Genomic DNA, 6,321 nt, shown 5'->3' with positions numbered 1-6,321 from the left:
CATGCTCTTGGCTGGTTAGACGAAATATACTAGGCCCGTGTTCGGCCAGCCGTGTTATACGACACACGTTGATCACGATATCAAAAATCGGCAGTTCCGCGATGACAGGTCGGATAAGAGCTGGAGATTTTGTTGGCCGAGGTGGCGGGGGTCAGACCAATGCATGTAGGCCCACACCCCATATACTGAGTATCTAAACCTCCTGGACCCTCTCAGATTCGGCACCGGCCGTTCCATCTCTTCCATCCTCAGGACAGTCAAATCCTTCTCCTCCACGCCGCAACCCCCTGCTCCGGGCTGGACGGGCAACTCTATCCCATGCGGGAATGGCTCCACTGGAGCGTCCTTTGCCGGGTGCAGTGAGTGCCAGTGGGCTGGGCTGCCTGTTAAATTGGTCGGGTTCATCCCAAGTGTCTCACTGGGGTGGCTGCCCCGACCAATGTCTCCCACTAATTCTTTCATACTTGCGGCTTTGAAATGGTCTCATTGGACCTAAGGACCTAATCAAATTTCGAGTGGGATAACAACCAGTAAAACGCCTCTTGGGGCGACCAACGGAGCGAGCGAGAGGGTGGGGTGGGCCTTGCACGTGCGAAATTTTCTTTCTTTCTTTCTTTTGTTGGTTAGGTGCTTCGGTCTTTTAGACCATTTCGCAACGTGTGCGAAATTGCGAGGGAATACCTCCAACTAACTTGTGCACTGCACCCTTCTAACCGGTCCCTAACGATGTGCCAAATTTGAGCGCAATCGGCCCCGCCGTTCTCGAGATCTGGAAGCGGCACCCTGCACGTGCGCACGTGCAAAATGGGTCCCATGACTTTTGCACGGCACCCTACTAACCGGTCCCTAACCATGTATCAGATTTCAGCACAATCGGTTCAGCCGTTCTCGAGATCTGGAATCGACCCCTGCATGTGCGCACGTGCAGCAGCACCCCAACTGTGGCACACGGATATGCATTGCCTAGTGGGTATACCTACCTACATGCCAACTTCCAGCGCAATCGGCCCAGTAGTTACCGAGATATTGAAATTGCTACAAAACTGTCACCTCTTCGTTTTTCACGTGGCACGTGCATATGGGGTCACTCACATGCATCGGGAATAGTCCGATGCTCGTTGAAGGAATGAATCTAGTGCTACCCTACAAAAATTACCGCATGTAAATCGGTCAAGTGGTTGCTGAGATATAAGCCTAGCAAAAGCGTGACCACGGCATACTCAGAAAGAAACGAAAGACTACGCTCGCTTCGCTCGCTCCGTAATGAGTTTGGGGGGGACGTCCCCCTTCCATTCTGAGAGTGGGGGGACGCGTCCCCCCCGTCCCCCCGGTGGCGGCGCCCATGGATATGAGCCTCTCAAAATCACTACTTTTGCAAAACAGCTTGAACACCCTTGACTTTTCACGTGGCACGTGCAACGACGGTCACTGAGATGTATCAAAAGTAGTCAATTACGGGGTAGAAGGGATGGGGCTACCCAACAAAAAAGACCGCAGGTCAATCGGTCCAGCGGTTGCTGAGATATAAGCCTCTCAAAAGCGTTACAGGCCGGGCCGGGCCGGGCTGGGCCGGGCCGGGCCGGGCCGGGCCGCTCATACTGAGATTTTTCCGTTATATTGAAAAGACTTCGCTTCGCTCGCTGCGCTCGCTCGCTCGTAATTATGCGTGGCAAATATACGACGTGGCCCAATGATGCACCTGCGACTGGTCTTTAATAGCCAGGGGGCCGTTTTATCGGATGCCACCTATTTGTCACTGGTTATGGTCTGTCAAGACGTCGCAGCAGCTACCACGGCAGTCACCATTTGTCAGCAGTTCAGCGGGTCAAGATGGACAGCAATTAGAGATGTGGTCACGGGGGTGTCCTGCATTGATTGTCATTCTGATTCCCGCCGTGCATCCGAATGGCCCTACTTTCCTGGCATTATGTAGGGTAGTTAAGGCTTTGATAGGAATTCATTACGACTTGCCAGGCGGTGTTAACGGACTAAAGGTGCGCTAAGTAAACAGTCAGGGTACCTATGTTAATTACTTCACCAACACAAGGCGGCCGGCGAATCTTTACCACGCTAAGATAACAACGCACTCTACTGTTTGTGACTAGCGCCTCGTAATTCCCGTGAAAATACAACTATTTAAGGCAATATGATGTGTGCAAAAATATGTATGTTTGACAACTATCAAATTGCATAATCCCCAACTGAAAATAAATAGATAAATGCTACGAGTTAGCTAGCGCAAATGGCGAATCGATATTTTTTCAATGCCACTGAAGGCATGGATTGACTTGCGGTCTTTTTTTTAGTAGCCCCATTCCTTCTACTCCAATATTGACTATTCTTGATGCATCTAAGTGACGGTCGCGTAGCGGCACTTATCGCTTCGAACGTTATTGCCTTTCTTGGGACAAGCCCATCGCCATTCGCACTCCACCTCACGTTTCCTTTCCCAGGCTGGCGGTCATCTCCACGAACCAGACAACTACGGTGGTGAGGCCAGCCTCGTTGGATTTCGCCCTTATCCGGAGCGGGCTTTTGGGCGGCAGGGCGGACTCCGGCTGTCCCATCGGGTCTCGAGACATTCACAACCCATTGCATCGGTCAGCGGAATTTCTCCATAGGATAGGCCATATAGTGTAGCCTTTTGAACAGTCAACCCGGAAGGACATGTTCACACCATGGAACTATCCACATTCCGTTATTCATCCTGTTTCCTGGGTAGTGGATAGATAGATGGGGCCTGGGGAAGGGTGACCGTAGCACGCCTGCGAATGCGTCAGCGCTGAGCAGAAAAGTGAGAAAAAGGATAAGGATGAAATGGTGCTGGTCCGGCCTTGACTCTGAGGGCAAGGAAGAATGAAAACCGTTTGATGTGAAGGTATTATGCAAATTATTAACTCTCGCCGGTCGAGGCGGGGGGAGAGGGGGCGGGTGCCACCCCCATTGTTTTTGTTTTTTTAGCTCCGAACACGCCAGCGATATAGAGAGCTGAAGCTTGACATACCTGGCCTTTGATTCAAGCCAGATCTTGTGATACCAACCGCATCTTCAGGCCAACTCAGGTCGCTGACCTATTGGGTATGTAGTATGTACGTCATAATTGAACCTCTGCAAGGTCTTAAGATGTTGCAGCTTCGCAACGTTCTCTGTGCCACAGGAACTTTTACATGTGGAGATGAAGCTTATAGGATGTAGTACCCATAGCAGGGCCTCCTCTAACATGTTAACTGGGGGGGGCCGCCCCCCCCCCCCCAGTGATGCCGCTGCCCCCCCCCCCCCAGTGGAGCTGAAATCGCGTCACTGGGGGGGGGGGGGGGCACACAGTTAAACCAATAATGTAGAAAAATGAGGAAATTTCACTAAAAGCGTACCACACAAACAATCCAGATTCCAGACTATCTCCACGATCACCACGTTACTAATTTTAGTTTTCTTATACCTACCGTTGTTTTTTATCTACAAAGAACATTTCACATCCGCATGTTGCCTAAGATGAGCCACGGAATGAGGTCAGACAATGCAGTTTTTATAATCGAACACCGACTGAAGCCCGAACGGGGCATGGCCATTGATGAATTCCTTTGAGAAGGAAGCGTCCCGGAAGGTCGCCCTCTCAATCAGTCAAACGCTCACGCTTCTACACGGAGAAGGACTATTTTATTCGGGAGACGGGTTCATTCTTGAAGAGGAAATCTTGCTACGGTCAAATGAGAACGCGGCGGAGCACGGGAAAAGTTTTTATTCCCCGGTGTTTGGGACTGGAAGCAATAAGCCCTCACACTTATTGAGGGGTTAGCCGTTAGATAGACCCACCCCTAGGGTTTTCGTAAATAACTCACGTAAAAAGTGGCCCAGCGTGGCAAAACTTTTAGTATTCTTGTGATTATCAATTGGCTGCACATTTCCTGAAATGACCCTGGTCCCTAGCCTTCATTACCTACTATTGACCTGTGGCCTGTTTCTTAAGTCATTTTCAGGCAGGTAGCTTTTTAGGATAGTGAGCTGTTTTCAGGCAGGTAGCTGTTGGTTAATGGATTCCATGTGTTAGTGGGAAAGATTGACCCTCACACTTTTAGCGGTTGGTTAGATTCCTGACGCACTACGTGCCGTTTAATAGGGGAGAGTGGGGCAATGGCGACACCATAAGCATTTTGCTCAATAGCTTAGCTATTTGAAGCTATTTTATTGTGATTTTGACTGTGGTTATAGCCAAAGGAATAGGCTTTCAGCTAGCACCCAGTTTTAGTATCTCAGATCACTGATGACAGATTCAGAGCCTACGCAAAAATGTGGTGAAAAATGGAGGTGCAAAAAAGCGAGGGGTAATGCCGGCCACTAAGTGCAATAGCACAAAAGTCGAAATATCGTCACTGGTATTCATCCTTAAACCGTTCTTTCGATCAGTGGCGGCGCCACGAATTTTCGCCAGTGGGGGCAAGCTTGAGACTGACCCGACTGTTGTCTGATAACGCCGATCTGCAAAATCCATGAGCACCTTGTCCCTAGATGCTGTCATTCAAAATTATTTTGGTTTCAGGTTTCATGCATAGGCGTATTGAGTTTAACCATTAACCCTCGCGGGGGCGTTTTTCGCCTCCCCCTGGCGAATATTTGCGATACCTCACGAACGCTTAGGGATAGAAAAACGAAACTTGCTGTACCTTATCCCCCATTAATTTGACATCTTTGGAAGCAAAAAATTTGGACCTAGCCTCCTTGACAACGTCTCAGGGACGATTTTTCTAGACTCCTGCACGGCAAACTTCGGCGTCACAGACGTTAACTTCAACCAGCTGCCAAAAATTGAGTTTTAGAGATAAAGACAAATGACGAGCACGGTTGCGTAGCATTTGACCTAGAAAAAAATACTTAAGTAACTTTGGTGACCTGAGGTCAGAGGTCAGGACAACGTCCCCGAGCTGGGGCTTTAGTTTCTTTTTTTTCGCAAATAACTTCAACAAAAATGGACCTGGAGCTACGGCAGTGGTACATACATTCGCATTACTCTTGTCGAGACGCGTCGTATGACATACATATTGTTTGGAAAAGGTTAAGTTTTATGTTGACCTCATGTGACCTCGAATGACATTTGGTTGATTTTTTACACATGGAAGGTCATTTGTGATGATTTCGTAGCCGCTGATCACGATTCTGGGCCTCTGGCATCCATTTTGCTGTAAGCATTCATTTAGAGCCTCAGTATGGCAAAACATGTCTTAATTATTAGGTATGCCTGACTTGAATAGTGAAATAGCCTCTAGCAAGGATACTCTCTTGTGACTTTGACCTTGTAGCAGCCTTGTATCGTAAGCTAAAGCACAAATAGGGGTCCGCTAAGCTTGAAAACATATCAAAACATCTCGGAATTTAGTATACAAGATATAAGAAAAAGTGCAAAGTTTGTGGTCAATTTTGAGCTTGATCGTGACCTTGAATTTGAATGTTATGCACATCATCGGAATCCACGGATTCTCTTCTTTTGTTCAACATACCTTTTAGCCGATTTTATGCACCATGCCGTCCTCTGGAACACGTACTTTGAGACCACTACAAAAATGCCGGTTTTTGCCTTTGACCTTGAATTCTGACCTTGAAAACTGACCTGAGGTCAAAAAGTTTAGGTGCTTTAGAATCTTCTCATAGATACTTTTCGTTTGGTACCATTCTTGTTACCGTAGCTGCTTTATTAACGGAGTTAAAGAGGGGGAGGGCTACCCCCGGGCTGCGGTAGTTAGGATTACCCCCGGGCCCGGCCGAAATAAAACTATAAAACTAGATTGCGAGACACAAACCTGTGAAAACGTTATGCTGTTCGTTGAGATGTAAAATGGTGTGTTCCTCAAAACTATAGTCAGTACCCATTTCTCCTTTTCCCCGTAGTACGTGTATATGTGCGATTCTCTCACATACGATTGATGTAGGTACGAGAATAAGCTCCATTAGGGCGACCCACATGCAATTCCAGGGAACCCGGGATATACCTACATACCTATCACATTTTTGTCATACCTCTCTGAGCTCTGTCTCAGTCTAAGGGTTCCCAAAAGAGGGTGATCTCTTCTCTGGCCGACTTTTGATAAACTGCTTCTCAACCTCCTCGAGATCAAGCTCGAGGGCAGCCTTCTGGTGAATGAAAATGAATAGGAGAATGAGTGGGAGTAGGAGATATGCGACAGACGGTCCGAGAACGAACGTTCTGCTGACGCACTTGATACGAGGACCGTCAAAAACAGGCGTACTATTATAACCGCCTATAATATGAATGTTGCACCGGTCTTCTGTTCCCATACATCAGCCAAATTTTGTGGGGGCAAAAACATA

Source organism: Amphibalanus amphitrite, unplaced genomic scaffold (genome assembly GCF_019059575.1).
Source record: "Amphibalanus amphitrite isolate SeventyFive unplaced genomic scaffold, NRLGWU_Aamphi_draft 001539F_arrow, whole genome shotgun sequence".
In the NCBI taxonomy this organism is placed as follows: Eukaryota; Metazoa; Arthropoda; class Thecostraca; order Balanomorpha; family Balanidae; genus Amphibalanus; species Amphibalanus amphitrite.
The sequence above is the reverse complement of the archived record's forward strand: the minus strand, read 5'-3'. Positions refer to the sequence as shown.